Source organism: Pimephales promelas, assembly GCF_988280905.1.
Source record: "Pimephales promelas chromosome 3 unlocalized genomic scaffold, fPimPro1.hap1.1 SUPER_3_unloc_1, whole genome shotgun sequence".
NCBI classification, from domain to species: Eukaryota; Metazoa; Chordata; class Actinopteri; order Cypriniformes; family Leuciscidae; genus Pimephales; species Pimephales promelas.
Genome location: NW_028297295.1, coordinates 397,774 through 407,500, shown reverse-complemented (window position 1 = coordinate 407,500; position 9,727 = coordinate 397,774). Strand labels below are relative to the sequence as shown.

Below are 9,727 nucleotides of genomic sequence, written 5' to 3'. Positions count from 1 at the left end.
ATCTCGGAAGCTAAGCAGGGTCGGGCCTGGTTAGTACTTGGATGGGAGACCGCCTGGGAATACCAGGTGCTGTAAGCTTTATTGTTGGATGGGAGACCTAGTAAGCTTTATATGGTTTACTACCCTAATGTTCTAACCATTCAAATAGCCCAATTTTGGCAGCAGATTTTGCTTACGGCCATACCACCTTGAGAACGCCCGAACTCGTCTGATCTCGGAAGCAAAGCAGGGTCGGGCCTGGTTAGTACTTGGATGGGAGACCGCCTGGGAATACCAGGTGCTGTAAGCTTTATTGTTGGATGGGACACCTAGTAAGCTTTATATGGTTTACTACCCTAATGTTCTAACCATTCAAATAGCCCAATTTTGGCAGCAGATTTTGCTTACGGCCATACCACCTTGAGAACGCCCGAACTCGTCTGATCTCGGAAGCTAAGCAGGGTCGGGCCTGGTTAGTACTTGGATGGGAGACCGCCTGGGAATACCAGGTGCTGTAAGCTTTATTGTTGGATGGGAGACCTAGTAAGCTTTATATGGTTTACTACCCTAATGTTCTAACCATTCAAAAAGCCCAATTTTGGCAGCAGATTTTGCTTACGGCCATACCACCTTGAGAACGCCCGAACTCGTCTGATCTCGGAAGCTAAGCAGGGTCGGGCCTGGTTAGTACTTGGATGGGAGACCGCCTGGGAATACCAGGTGCTGTAAGCTTTATTGTTGGATGGGAGACCTAGTAAGCTTTATATGGTTTACTACCCTAATGTTCTAACCATTCAAATAGCCCAATTTTGGCAGCAGATTTTGCTTACGGCCATACCACCTTGAGAACGCCCGAACTCGTCTGATCTCGGAAGCTAAGCAGGGTCGGGCCTGGTTAGTACTTGGATGGGAGACCGCCTGGGAATACCAGGTGCTGTAAGCTTTATTGTTGGATGGGAGACCTAGTAAGCTTTATATGGTTTACTACCCTAATGTTCTAACCATTCAAATAGCCCAATTTTGGCAGCAGATTTTGCTTACGGCCATACCACCTTGAGAACGCCCGAACTCGTCTGATCTCGGAAGCTAAGCAGGGTCGGGCCTGGTTAGTACTTGGATGGGAGACCGCCTGGGAATACCAGGTGCTGTAAGCTTTATTGTTTAAAAAAAAAAAAAAAAAAAAAGAGTCAATGAAATTGTTCAAAAATCCTAAATTGTCTTTTTTCCCCCTCAAAATGCCTGAAATCGTCTCTGAGTTTCTTCAGAAAGCCTGAAAGAGTCTCTTTTTTTTTCTTCAAATAGCCCAATTTTGGCAGCAGATTTCGCTTACGGCCATACCACCTTGAGAACGCCCGAACTCGTCTGATCTCGGAAGCTAAGCAGGGTCGGGCCTGGTTAGTACTTGGATGGGAGACCGCCTGGGAATACCAGGTGCTGTAAGCTTTATTGTTGGATGGGAGACCTAGTAAGCTTTATATGGTTTACTACCCTAATGTTCTAACCATTCAAATAGCCCAATTTTGGCAGCAGATTTTGCTTACGGCCATACCACCTTGAGAACGCCCGAACTCGTCTGATCTCGGAAGCTAAGCAGGGTCGGGCCTGGTTAGTACTTGGATGGGAGACCGCCTGGGAATACCAGGTGCTGTAAGCTTTATTGTTGGATGGGAGACCTAGTAAGCTTTATATGGTTTACTACCCTAATGTTCTAACCATTCAAAAAGCCCAATTTTGGCAGCAGATTTTGCTTACGGCCATACCACCTTGAGAACGCCCGAACTCGTCTGATCTCGGAAGCTAAGCAGGGTCGGGCCTGGTTAGTACTTGGATGGGAGACCGCCTGGGAATACCAGGTGCTGTAAGCTTTATTGTTGGATGGGAGACCTAGTAAGCTTTATATGGTTTACTACCCTAATGTTCTAACCATTCAAAAAGCCCAATTTTGGCAGCAGATTTCGCTTACGGCCATACCACCTTGAGAACGCCCGAACTCGTCTGATCTCGGAAGCTAAGCAGGGTCGGGCCTGGTTAGTACTTGGATGGGAGACCGCCTGGGAATACCAGGTGCTGTAAGCTTTATTGTTTAAAAAAAAAAAAAAAAAAAAAATGAGTCAATGAAATGGTTCAAAAATCCTAAATTGTCTTTTTTCCCCCTCAAAATGCCTGAAATCGTCTCTGAGTTTCTTCAGAAAGCCTGAAAGAGTCTCTTTTTTTTTTCTTCAAATAGCCCAATTTTGGCAGCAGATTTCGCTTACGGCCATACCACCTTGAGAACGCCCGAACTCGTCTGATCTCGGAAGCTAAGCAGGGTCGGGCCTGGTTAGTACTTGGATGGGAGACCGCCTGGGAATACCAGGTGCTGTAAGCTTTATTGTTGGATGGGAGACCTAGTAAGCTTTATATGGTTTACTACCCTAATGTTCTAACCATTCAAATAGCCCAATTTTGGCAGCAGATTTTGCTTACGGCCATACCACCTTGAGAACGCCCGAACTCGTCTGATCTCGGAAGCTAAGCAGGGTCGGGCCTGGTTAGTACTTGGATGGGAGACCGCCTGGGAATACCAGGTGCTGTAAGCTTTATTGTTGGATGGGAGACCTAGTAAGCTTTATATGGTTTACTACCCTAATGTTCTAACCATTCAAAAAGCCCAATTTTGGCAGCAGATTTTGCTTACGGCCATACCACCTTGAGAACGCCCGAACTCGTCTGATCTCGGAAGCTAAGCAGGGTCGGGCCTGGTTAGTACTTGGATGGGAGACCGCCTGGGAATACCAGGTGCTGTAAGCTTTATTGTTGGATGGGAGACCTAGTAAGCTTTATATGGTTTACTACCCTAATGTTCTAACCATTCAAAAAGCCCAATTTTGGCAGCAGATTTCGCTTACGGCCATACCACCTTGAGAACGCCCGAACTCGTCTGATCTCGGAAGCTAAGCAGGGTCGGGCCTGGTTAGTACTTGGATGGGAGACCGCCTGGGAATACCAGGTGCTGTAAGCTTTATTGTTGGATGGGAGACCTAGTAAGCTTTATATGGTTTACTACCCTAATGTTCTAACCATTCAAATAGCCCAATTTTGGCAGCAGATTTCGCTTACGGCCATACCACCTTGAGAACGCCCGAACTCGTCTGATCTCGGAAGCTAAGCAGGGTCGGGCCTGGTTAGTACTTGGATGGGAGACCGCCTGGGAATACCAGGTGCTGTAAGCTTTATTGTTGGATGGGAGACCTAGTAAGCTTTATATGGTTTACTACCCTAATGTTCTAACCATTCAAATAGCCCAATTTTGGCAGCAGATTTTGCTTACGGCCATACCACCTTGAGAACGCCCGAACTCGTCTGATCTCGGAAGCAAAGCAGGGTCGGGCCTGGTTAGTACTTGGATGGGAGACCGCCTGGGAATACCAGGTGCTGTAAGCTTTATTGTTGGATGGGACACCTAGTAAGCTTTATATGGTTTACTACCCTAATGTTCTAACCATTCAAATAGCCCAATTTTGGCAGCAGATTTTGCTTACGGCCATACCACCTTGAGAACGCCCGAACTCGTCTGATCTCGGAAGCTAAGCAGGGTCGGGCCTGGTTAGTACTTGGATGGGAGACCGCCTGGGAATACCAGGTGCTGTAAGCTTTATTGTTGGATGGGAGACCTAGTAAGCTTTATATGGTTTACTACCCTAATGTTCTAACCATTCAAAAAGCCCAATTTTGGCAGCAGATTTTGCTTACGGCCATACCACCTTGAGAACGCCCGAACTCGTCTGATCTCGGAAGCTAAGCAGGGTCGGGCCTGGTTAGTACTTGGATGGGAGACCGCCTGGGAATACCAGGTGCTGTAAGCTTTATTGTTGGATGGGAGACCTAGTAAGCTTTATATGGTTTACTACCCTAATGTTCTAACCATTCAAATAGCCCAATTTTGGCAGCAGATTTTGCTTACGGCCATACCACCTTGAGAACGCCCGAACTCGTCTGATCTCGGAAGCTAAGCAGGGTCGGGCCTGGTTAGTACTTGGATGGGAGACCGCCTGGGAATACCAGGTGCTGTAAGCTTTATTGTTGGATGGGAGACCTAGTAAGCTTTATATGGTTTACTACCCTAATGTTCTAACCATTCAAATAGCCCAATTTTGGCAGCAGATTTTGCTTACGGCCATACCACCTTGAGAACGCCCGAACTCGTCTGATCTCGGAAGCTAAGCAGGGTCGGGCCTGGTTAGTACTTGGATGGGAGACCGCCTGGGAATACCAGGTGCTGTAAGCTTTATTGTTTAAAAAAAAAAAAAAAAAAAAAGAGTCAATGAAATAGTTCAAAAATCCTAAATTGTCTTTTTTCCCCCTCAAAATGCCTGAAATCGTCTCTGAGTTTCTTCAGAAAGCCTGAAAGAGTCTCTTTTTTTTTCTTCAAATAGCCCAATTTTGGCAGCAGATTTCGCTTACGGCCATACCACCTTGAGAACGCCCGAACTCGTCTGATCTCGGAAGCTAAGCAGGGTCGGGCCTGGTTAGTACTTGGATGGGAGACCGCCTGGGAATACCAGGTGCTGTAAGCTTTATTGTTGGATGGGAGACCTAGTAAGCTTTATATGGTTTACTACCCTAATGTTCTAACCATTCAAATAGCCCAATTTTGGCAGCAGATTTCGCTTACGGCCATACCACCTTGAGAACGCCCGAACTCGTCTGATCTCGGAAGCTAAGCAGGGTCGGGCCTGGTTAGTACTTGGATGGGAGACCGCCTGGGAATACCAGGTGCTGTAAGCTTTATTGTTGGATGGGAGACCTAGTAAGCTTTATATGGTTTACTACCCTAATGTTCTAACCATTCAAATAGCCCAATTTTGGCAGCAGATTTTGCTTACGGCCATACCACCTTGAGAACGCCCGAACTCGTCTGATCTCGGAAGCAAAGCAGGGTCGGGCCTGGTTAGTACTTGGATGGGAGACCGCCTGGGAATACCAGGTGCTGTAAGCTTTATTGTTGGATGGGACACCTAGTAAGCTTTATATGGTTTACTACCCTAATGTTCTAACCATTCAAAAAGCCCAATTTTGGCAGCAGATTTTGCTTACGGCCATACCACCTTGAGAACGCCCGAACTCGTCTGATCTCGGAAGCTAAGCAGGGTCGGGCCTGGTTAGTACTTGGATGGGAGACCGCCTGGGAATACCAGGTGCTGTAAGCTTTATTGTTTAAAAAAAAAAAAAAAAAAAAAAAGAGTCAATGAAATGGTTCAAAAATCCTAAATTGTCTTTTTTCCCCCTCAAAATGCCTGAAATCGTCTCTGAGTTTCTTCAGAAAGCCTGAAAGAGTCTCTTTTTTTTTTCTTCAAATAGCCCAATTTTGGCAGCAGATTTCGCTTACGGCCATACCACCTTGAGAACGCCCGAACTCGTCTGATCTCGGAAGCTAAGCAGGGTCGGGCCTGGTTAGTACTTGGATGGGAGACCGCCTGGGAATACCAGGTGCTGTAAGCTTTATTGTTGGATGGGAGACCTAGTAAGCTTTATATGGTTTACTACCCTAATGTTCTAACCATTCAAATAGCCCAATTTTGGCAGCAGATTTTGCTTACGGCCATACCACCTTGAGAACGCCCGAACTCGTCTGATCTCGGAAGCTAAGCAGGGTCGGGCCTGGTTAGTACTTGGATGGGAGACCGCCTGGGAATACCAGGTGCTGTAAGCTTTATTGTTGGATGGGAGACCTAGTAAGCTTTATATGGTTTACTACCCTAATGTTCTAACCATTCAAATAGCCCAATTTTGGCAGCAGATTTTGCTTACGGCCATACCACCTTGAGAACGCCCGAACTCGTCTGATCTCGGAAGCTAAGCAGGGTCGGGCCTGGTTAGTACTTGGATGGGAGACCGCCTGGGAATACCAGGTGCTGTAAGCTTTATTGTTTAAAAAAAAAAAAAAAAAAAAAAGAGTCAATGAAATAGTTCAAAAATCCTAAATTGTCTTTTTTCCCCCTCAAAATGCCTGAAATCGTCTCTGAGTTTCTTCAGAAAGCCTGAAAGAGTCTCTTTTTTTTTCTTCAAATAGCCCAATTTTGGCAGCAGATTTCGCTTACGGCCATACCACCTTGAGAACGCCCGAACTCGTCTGATCTCGGAAGCTAAGCAGGGTCGGGCCTGGTTAGTACTTGGATGGGAGACCGCCTGGGAATACCAGGTGCTGTAAGCTTTATTGTTGGATGGGAGACCTAGTAAGCTTTATATGGTTTACTACCCTAATGTTCTAACCATTCAAATAGCCCAATTTTGGCAGCAGATTTTGCTTACGGCCATACCACCTTGAGAACGCCCGAACTCGTCTGATCTCGGAAGCTAAGCAGGGTCGGGCCTGGTTAGTACTTGGATGGGAGACCGCCTGGGAATACCAGGTGCTGTAAGCTTTATTGTTGGATGGGAGACCTAGTAAGCTTTATATGGTTTACTACCCTAATGTTCTAACCATTCAAAAAGCCCAATTTTGGCAGCAGATTTTGCTTACGGCCATACCACCTTGAGAACGCCCGAACTCGTCTGATCTCGGAAGCTAAGCAGGGTCGGGCCTGGTTAGTACTTGGATGGGAGACCGCCTGGGAATACCAGGTGCTGTAAGCTTTATTGTTGGATGGGAGACCTAGTAAGCTTTATATGGTTTACTACCCTAATGTTCTAACCATTCAAAAAGCCCAATTTTGGCAGCAGATTTTGCTTACGGCCATACCACCTTGAGAACGCCCGAACTCGTCTGATCTCGGAAGCTAAGCAGGGTCGGGCCTGGTTAGTACTTGGATGGGAGACCGCCTGGGAATACCAGGTGCTGTAAGCTTTATTGTTTAAAAAAAAAAAAAAAAAAAAAATGAGTCAATGAAATGGTTCAAAAATCCTAAATTGTCTTTTTTCCCCCTCAAAATGCCTGAAATCGTCTCTGAGTTTCTTCAGAAAGCCTGAAAGAGTCTCTTTTTTTTTTCTTCAAATAGCCCAATTTTGGCAGCAGATTTCGCTTACGGCCATACCACCTTGAGAACGCCCGAACTCGTCTGATCTCGGAAGCTAAGCAGGGTCGGGCCTGGTTAGTACTTGGATGGGAGACCGCCTGGGAATACCAGGTGCTGTAAGCTTTATTGTTGGATGGGAGACCTAGTAAGCTTTATATGGTTTACTACCCTAATGTTCTAACCATTCAAATAGCCCAATTTTGGCAGCAGATTTTGCTTACGGCCATACCACCTTGAGAACGCCCGAACTCGTCTGATCTCGGAAGCTAAGCAGGGTCGGGCCTGGTTAGTACTTGGATGGGAGACCGCCTGGGAATACCAGGTGCTGTAAGCTTTATTGTTGGATGGGAGACCTAGTAAGCTTTATATGGTTTACTACCCTAATGTTCTAACCATTCAAAAAGCCCAATTTTGGCAGCAGATTTTGCTTACGGCCATACCACCTTGAGAACGCCCGAACTCGTCTGATCTCGGAAGCTAAGCAGGGTCGGGCCTGGTTAGTACTTGGATGGGAGACCGCCTGGGAATACCAGGTGCTGTAAGCTTTATTGTTGGATGGGAGACCTAGTAAGCTTTATATGGTTTACTACCCTAATGTTCTAACCATTCAAAAAGCCCAATTTTGGCAGCAGATTTCGCTTACGGCCATACCACCTTGAGAACGCCCGAACTCGTCTGATCTCGGAAGCTAAGCAGGGTCGGGCCTGGTTAGTACTTGGATGGGAGACCGCCTGGGAATACCAGGTGCTGTAAGCTTTATTGTTGGATGGGAGACCTAGTAAGCTTTATATGGTTTACTACCCTAATGTTCTAACCATTCAAATAGCCCAATTTTGGCAGCAGATTTCGCTTACGGCCATACCACCTTGAGAACGCCCGAACTCGTCTGATCTCGGAAGCTAAGCAGGGTCGGGCCTGGTTAGTACTTGGATGGGAGACCGCCTGGGAATACCAGGTGCTGTAAGCTTTATTGTTGGATGGGAGACCTAGTAAGCTTTATATGGTTTACTACCCTAATGTTCTAACCATTCAAATAGCCCAATTTTGGCAGCAGATTTTGCTTACGGCCATACCACCTTGAGAACGCCCGAACTCGTCTGATCTCGGAAGCAAAGCAGGGTCGGGCCTGGTTAGTACTTGGATGGGAGACCGCCTGGGAATACCAGGTGCTGTAAGCTTTATTGTTGGATGGGACACCTAGTAAGCTTTATATGGTTTACTACCCTAATGTTCTAACCATTCAAATAGCCCAATTTTGGCAGCAGATTTTGCTTACGGCCATACCACCTTGAGAACGCCCGAACTCGTCTGATCTCGGAAGCTAAGCAGGGTCGGGCCTGGTTAGTACTTGGATGGGAGACCGCCTGGGAATACCAGGTGCTGTAAGCTTTATTGTTGGATGGGAGACCTAGTAAGCTTTATATGGTTTACTACCCTAATGTTCTAACCATTCAAAAAGCCCAATTTTGGCAGCAGATTTTGCTTACGGCCATACCACCTTGAGAACGCCCGAACTCGTCTGATCTCGGAAGCTAAGCAGGGTCGGGCCTGGTTAGTACTTGGATGGGAGACCGCCTGGGAATACCAGGTGCTGTAAGCTTTATTGTTGGATGGGAGACCTAGTAAGCTTTATATGGTTTACTACCCTAATGTTCTAACCATTCAAATAGCCCAATTTTGGCAGCAGATTTTGCTTACGGCCATACCACCTTGAGAACGCCCGAACTCGTCTGATCTCGGAAGCTAAGCAGGGTCGGGCCTGGTTAGTACTTGGATGGGAGACCGCCTGGGAATACCAGGTGCTGTAAGCTTTATTGTTGGATGGGAGACCTAGTAAGCTTTATATGGTTTACTACCCTAATGTTCTAACCATTCAAATAGCCCAATTTTGGCAGCAGATTTTGCTTACGGCCATACCACCTTGAGAACGCCCGAACTCGTCTGATCTCGGAAGCTAAGCAGGGTCGGGCCTGGTTAGTACTTGGATGGGAGACCGCCTGGGAATACCAGGTGCTGTAAGCTTTATTGTTTAAAAAAAAAAAAAAAAAAAAAGAGTCAATGAAATTGTTCAAAAATCCTAAATTGTCTTTTTTCCCCCTCAAAATGCCTGAAATCGTCTCTGAGTTTCTTCAGAAAGCCTGAAAGAGTCTCTTTTTTTTTCTTCAAATAGCCCAATTTTGGCAGCAGATTTCGCTTACGGCCATACCACCTTGAGAACGCCCGAACTCGTCTGATCTCGGAAGCTAAGCAGGGTCGGGCCTGGTTAGTACTTGGATGGGAGACCGCCTGGGAATACCAGGTGCTGTAAGCTTTATTGTTGGATGGGAGACCTAGTAAGCTTTATATGGTTTACTACCCTAATGTTCTAACCATTCAAATAGCCCAATTTTGGCAGCAGATTTTGCTTACGGCCATACCACCTTGAGAACGCCCGAACTCGTCTGATCTCGGAAGCTAAGCAGGGTCGGGCCTGGTTAGTACTTGGATGGGAGACCGCCTGGGAATACCAGGTGCTGTAAGCTTTATTGTTGGATGGGAGACCTAGTAAGCTTTATATGGTTTACTACCCTAATGTTCTAACCATTCAAAAAGCCCAATTTTGGCAGCAGATTTTGCTTACGGCCATACCACCTTGAGAACGCCCGAACTCGTCTGATCTCGGAAGCTAAGCAGGGTCGGGCCTGGTTAGTACTTGGATGGGAGACCGCCTGGGAATACCAGGTGCTGTAAGCTTTATTGTTGGATGGGAGACC

At 46.6% G+C, this 9,727-nt stretch overlaps 44 non-coding genes across 44 annotated transcripts in view; all 44 read left to right on the top strand.

Moving 5' to 3' along the window:
• Window positions 1-78, top strand: part of LOC148963760 (5S ribosomal RNA) — a 119-nt gene extending 41 nt beyond the window's left edge. The window contains exon 1 of the ribosomal RNA XR_016152012.1: window positions 1-78. This exon is cut by the window's left edge and continues 41 nt beyond it. This is a non-coding gene — a ribosomal RNA (5S ribosomal RNA).
• A 92-nt stretch (window positions 79-170) lies between these two features.
• LOC148963759 (5S ribosomal RNA) lies at window positions 171-289 on the top strand. Its single transcript, XR_016153233.1, has one exon. It is a non-coding gene; the product is annotated as a 5S ribosomal RNA (ribosomal RNA).
• Window positions 290-381: 92 nt separating this feature from the next.
• Window positions 382-500, top strand: LOC148963758 (5S ribosomal RNA). The gene has a single exon (XR_016152011.1). It is a non-coding gene; the product is annotated as a 5S ribosomal RNA (ribosomal RNA).
• A 92-nt stretch (window positions 501-592) lies between these two features.
• Window positions 593-711, top strand: LOC148963757 (5S ribosomal RNA). The gene has a single exon (XR_016152010.1). It is a non-coding gene; the product is annotated as a 5S ribosomal RNA (ribosomal RNA).
• A 92-nt stretch (window positions 712-803) lies between these two features.
• LOC148963756 (5S ribosomal RNA) lies at window positions 804-922 on the top strand. Its single transcript, XR_016152009.1, has one exon. It is a non-coding gene; the product is annotated as a 5S ribosomal RNA (ribosomal RNA).
• A 92-nt stretch (window positions 923-1,014) lies between these two features.
• Window positions 1,015-1,133, top strand: LOC148963755 (5S ribosomal RNA). Its single transcript, XR_016152007.1, has one exon. It is a non-coding gene; the product is annotated as a 5S ribosomal RNA (ribosomal RNA).
• Window positions 1,134-1,303: 170 nt separating this feature from the next.
• LOC148963754 (5S ribosomal RNA) lies at window positions 1,304-1,422 on the top strand. Its single transcript, XR_016152006.1, has one exon. It is a non-coding gene; the product is annotated as a 5S ribosomal RNA (ribosomal RNA).
• A 92-nt stretch (window positions 1,423-1,514) lies between these two features.
• Window positions 1,515-1,633, top strand: LOC148963753 (5S ribosomal RNA). Its single transcript, XR_016152005.1, has one exon. It is a non-coding gene; the product is annotated as a 5S ribosomal RNA (ribosomal RNA).
• Window positions 1,634-1,725: 92 nt separating this feature from the next.
• Window positions 1,726-1,844, top strand: LOC148963752 (5S ribosomal RNA). The gene has a single exon (XR_016152004.1). It is a non-coding gene; the product is annotated as a 5S ribosomal RNA (ribosomal RNA).
• A 92-nt stretch (window positions 1,845-1,936) lies between these two features.
• Window positions 1,937-2,055, top strand: LOC148963751 (5S ribosomal RNA). The gene has a single exon (XR_016152003.1). It is a non-coding gene; the product is annotated as a 5S ribosomal RNA (ribosomal RNA).
• Window positions 2,056-2,228: 173 nt separating this feature from the next.
• Window positions 2,229-2,347, top strand: LOC148963750 (5S ribosomal RNA). The gene has a single exon (XR_016152002.1). It is a non-coding gene; the product is annotated as a 5S ribosomal RNA (ribosomal RNA).
• A 92-nt stretch (window positions 2,348-2,439) lies between these two features.
• Window positions 2,440-2,558, top strand: LOC148963749 (5S ribosomal RNA). Its single transcript, XR_016152001.1, has one exon. It is a non-coding gene; the product is annotated as a 5S ribosomal RNA (ribosomal RNA).
• A 92-nt stretch (window positions 2,559-2,650) lies between these two features.
• Window positions 2,651-2,769, top strand: LOC148963748 (5S ribosomal RNA). Its single transcript, XR_016152000.1, has one exon. It is a non-coding gene; the product is annotated as a 5S ribosomal RNA (ribosomal RNA).
• A 92-nt stretch (window positions 2,770-2,861) lies between these two features.
• LOC148963747 (5S ribosomal RNA) lies at window positions 2,862-2,980 on the top strand. The gene has a single exon (XR_016151999.1). It is a non-coding gene; the product is annotated as a 5S ribosomal RNA (ribosomal RNA).
• A 92-nt stretch (window positions 2,981-3,072) lies between these two features.
• LOC148963746 (5S ribosomal RNA) lies at window positions 3,073-3,191 on the top strand. The gene has a single exon (XR_016151998.1). It is a non-coding gene; the product is annotated as a 5S ribosomal RNA (ribosomal RNA).
• A 92-nt stretch (window positions 3,192-3,283) lies between these two features.
• On the top strand, window positions 3,284-3,402 carry LOC148963745 (5S ribosomal RNA). Its single transcript, XR_016153232.1, has one exon. It is a non-coding gene; the product is annotated as a 5S ribosomal RNA (ribosomal RNA).
• A 92-nt stretch (window positions 3,403-3,494) lies between these two features.
• On the top strand, window positions 3,495-3,613 carry LOC148963744 (5S ribosomal RNA). The gene has a single exon (XR_016151996.1). It is a non-coding gene; the product is annotated as a 5S ribosomal RNA (ribosomal RNA).
• Window positions 3,614-3,705: 92 nt separating this feature from the next.
• LOC148963743 (5S ribosomal RNA) lies at window positions 3,706-3,824 on the top strand. Its single transcript, XR_016151995.1, has one exon. It is a non-coding gene; the product is annotated as a 5S ribosomal RNA (ribosomal RNA).
• A 92-nt stretch (window positions 3,825-3,916) lies between these two features.
• On the top strand, window positions 3,917-4,035 carry LOC148963742 (5S ribosomal RNA). The gene has a single exon (XR_016151994.1). It is a non-coding gene; the product is annotated as a 5S ribosomal RNA (ribosomal RNA).
• A 92-nt stretch (window positions 4,036-4,127) lies between these two features.
• Window positions 4,128-4,246, top strand: LOC148963741 (5S ribosomal RNA). Its single transcript, XR_016151993.1, has one exon. It is a non-coding gene; the product is annotated as a 5S ribosomal RNA (ribosomal RNA).
• Window positions 4,247-4,416: 170 nt separating this feature from the next.
• LOC148963740 (5S ribosomal RNA) lies at window positions 4,417-4,535 on the top strand. The gene has a single exon (XR_016151992.1). It is a non-coding gene; the product is annotated as a 5S ribosomal RNA (ribosomal RNA).
• A 92-nt stretch (window positions 4,536-4,627) lies between these two features.
• LOC148963739 (5S ribosomal RNA) lies at window positions 4,628-4,746 on the top strand. The gene has a single exon (XR_016151991.1). It is a non-coding gene; the product is annotated as a 5S ribosomal RNA (ribosomal RNA).
• A 92-nt stretch (window positions 4,747-4,838) lies between these two features.
• Window positions 4,839-4,957, top strand: LOC148963738 (5S ribosomal RNA). Its single transcript, XR_016153231.1, has one exon. It is a non-coding gene; the product is annotated as a 5S ribosomal RNA (ribosomal RNA).
• Window positions 4,958-5,049: 92 nt separating this feature from the next.
• LOC148963737 (5S ribosomal RNA) lies at window positions 5,050-5,168 on the top strand. The gene has a single exon (XR_016151990.1). It is a non-coding gene; the product is annotated as a 5S ribosomal RNA (ribosomal RNA).
• Window positions 5,169-5,341: 173 nt separating this feature from the next.
• Window positions 5,342-5,460, top strand: LOC148963736 (5S ribosomal RNA). Its single transcript, XR_016151989.1, has one exon. It is a non-coding gene; the product is annotated as a 5S ribosomal RNA (ribosomal RNA).
• A 92-nt stretch (window positions 5,461-5,552) lies between these two features.
• Window positions 5,553-5,671, top strand: LOC148963735 (5S ribosomal RNA). Its single transcript, XR_016151988.1, has one exon. It is a non-coding gene; the product is annotated as a 5S ribosomal RNA (ribosomal RNA).
• A 92-nt stretch (window positions 5,672-5,763) lies between these two features.
• On the top strand, window positions 5,764-5,882 carry LOC148963734 (5S ribosomal RNA). Its single transcript, XR_016151987.1, has one exon. It is a non-coding gene; the product is annotated as a 5S ribosomal RNA (ribosomal RNA).
• A 171-nt stretch (window positions 5,883-6,053) lies between these two features.
• Window positions 6,054-6,172, top strand: LOC148963733 (5S ribosomal RNA). The gene has a single exon (XR_016151985.1). It is a non-coding gene; the product is annotated as a 5S ribosomal RNA (ribosomal RNA).
• Window positions 6,173-6,264: 92 nt separating this feature from the next.
• LOC148963732 (5S ribosomal RNA) lies at window positions 6,265-6,383 on the top strand. The gene has a single exon (XR_016151984.1). It is a non-coding gene; the product is annotated as a 5S ribosomal RNA (ribosomal RNA).
• A 92-nt stretch (window positions 6,384-6,475) lies between these two features.
• LOC148963731 (5S ribosomal RNA) lies at window positions 6,476-6,594 on the top strand. The gene has a single exon (XR_016151983.1). It is a non-coding gene; the product is annotated as a 5S ribosomal RNA (ribosomal RNA).
• A 92-nt stretch (window positions 6,595-6,686) lies between these two features.
• Window positions 6,687-6,805, top strand: LOC148963730 (5S ribosomal RNA). Its single transcript, XR_016151982.1, has one exon. It is a non-coding gene; the product is annotated as a 5S ribosomal RNA (ribosomal RNA).
• Window positions 6,806-6,978: 173 nt separating this feature from the next.
• LOC148963729 (5S ribosomal RNA) lies at window positions 6,979-7,097 on the top strand. The gene has a single exon (XR_016151981.1). It is a non-coding gene; the product is annotated as a 5S ribosomal RNA (ribosomal RNA).
• A 92-nt stretch (window positions 7,098-7,189) lies between these two features.
• On the top strand, window positions 7,190-7,308 carry LOC148963728 (5S ribosomal RNA). Its single transcript, XR_016151980.1, has one exon. It is a non-coding gene; the product is annotated as a 5S ribosomal RNA (ribosomal RNA).
• A 92-nt stretch (window positions 7,309-7,400) lies between these two features.
• Window positions 7,401-7,519, top strand: LOC148963727 (5S ribosomal RNA). Its single transcript, XR_016151979.1, has one exon. It is a non-coding gene; the product is annotated as a 5S ribosomal RNA (ribosomal RNA).
• Window positions 7,520-7,611: 92 nt separating this feature from the next.
• On the top strand, window positions 7,612-7,730 carry LOC148963726 (5S ribosomal RNA). The gene has a single exon (XR_016151978.1). It is a non-coding gene; the product is annotated as a 5S ribosomal RNA (ribosomal RNA).
• Window positions 7,731-7,822: 92 nt separating this feature from the next.
• On the top strand, window positions 7,823-7,941 carry LOC148963725 (5S ribosomal RNA). The gene has a single exon (XR_016151977.1). It is a non-coding gene; the product is annotated as a 5S ribosomal RNA (ribosomal RNA).
• Window positions 7,942-8,033: 92 nt separating this feature from the next.
• On the top strand, window positions 8,034-8,152 carry LOC148963724 (5S ribosomal RNA). Its single transcript, XR_016153230.1, has one exon. It is a non-coding gene; the product is annotated as a 5S ribosomal RNA (ribosomal RNA).
• Window positions 8,153-8,244: 92 nt separating this feature from the next.
• Window positions 8,245-8,363, top strand: LOC148963723 (5S ribosomal RNA). Its single transcript, XR_016151976.1, has one exon. It is a non-coding gene; the product is annotated as a 5S ribosomal RNA (ribosomal RNA).
• A 92-nt stretch (window positions 8,364-8,455) lies between these two features.
• LOC148963722 (5S ribosomal RNA) lies at window positions 8,456-8,574 on the top strand. The gene has a single exon (XR_016151974.1). It is a non-coding gene; the product is annotated as a 5S ribosomal RNA (ribosomal RNA).
• Window positions 8,575-8,666: 92 nt separating this feature from the next.
• On the top strand, window positions 8,667-8,785 carry LOC148963721 (5S ribosomal RNA). The gene has a single exon (XR_016151973.1). It is a non-coding gene; the product is annotated as a 5S ribosomal RNA (ribosomal RNA).
• Window positions 8,786-8,877: 92 nt separating this feature from the next.
• Window positions 8,878-8,996, top strand: LOC148963720 (5S ribosomal RNA). The gene has a single exon (XR_016151972.1). It is a non-coding gene; the product is annotated as a 5S ribosomal RNA (ribosomal RNA).
• Window positions 8,997-9,166: 170 nt separating this feature from the next.
• LOC148963719 (5S ribosomal RNA) lies at window positions 9,167-9,285 on the top strand. The gene has a single exon (XR_016151969.1). It is a non-coding gene; the product is annotated as a 5S ribosomal RNA (ribosomal RNA).
• Window positions 9,286-9,377: 92 nt separating this feature from the next.
• On the top strand, window positions 9,378-9,496 carry LOC148963718 (5S ribosomal RNA). Its single transcript, XR_016151968.1, has one exon. It is a non-coding gene; the product is annotated as a 5S ribosomal RNA (ribosomal RNA).
• A 92-nt stretch (window positions 9,497-9,588) lies between these two features.
• Window positions 9,589-9,707, top strand: LOC148963717 (5S ribosomal RNA). The gene has a single exon (XR_016151966.1). It is a non-coding gene; the product is annotated as a 5S ribosomal RNA (ribosomal RNA).
• The last annotated feature ends 20 nt before the right edge of the window (window positions 9,708-9,727 follow it).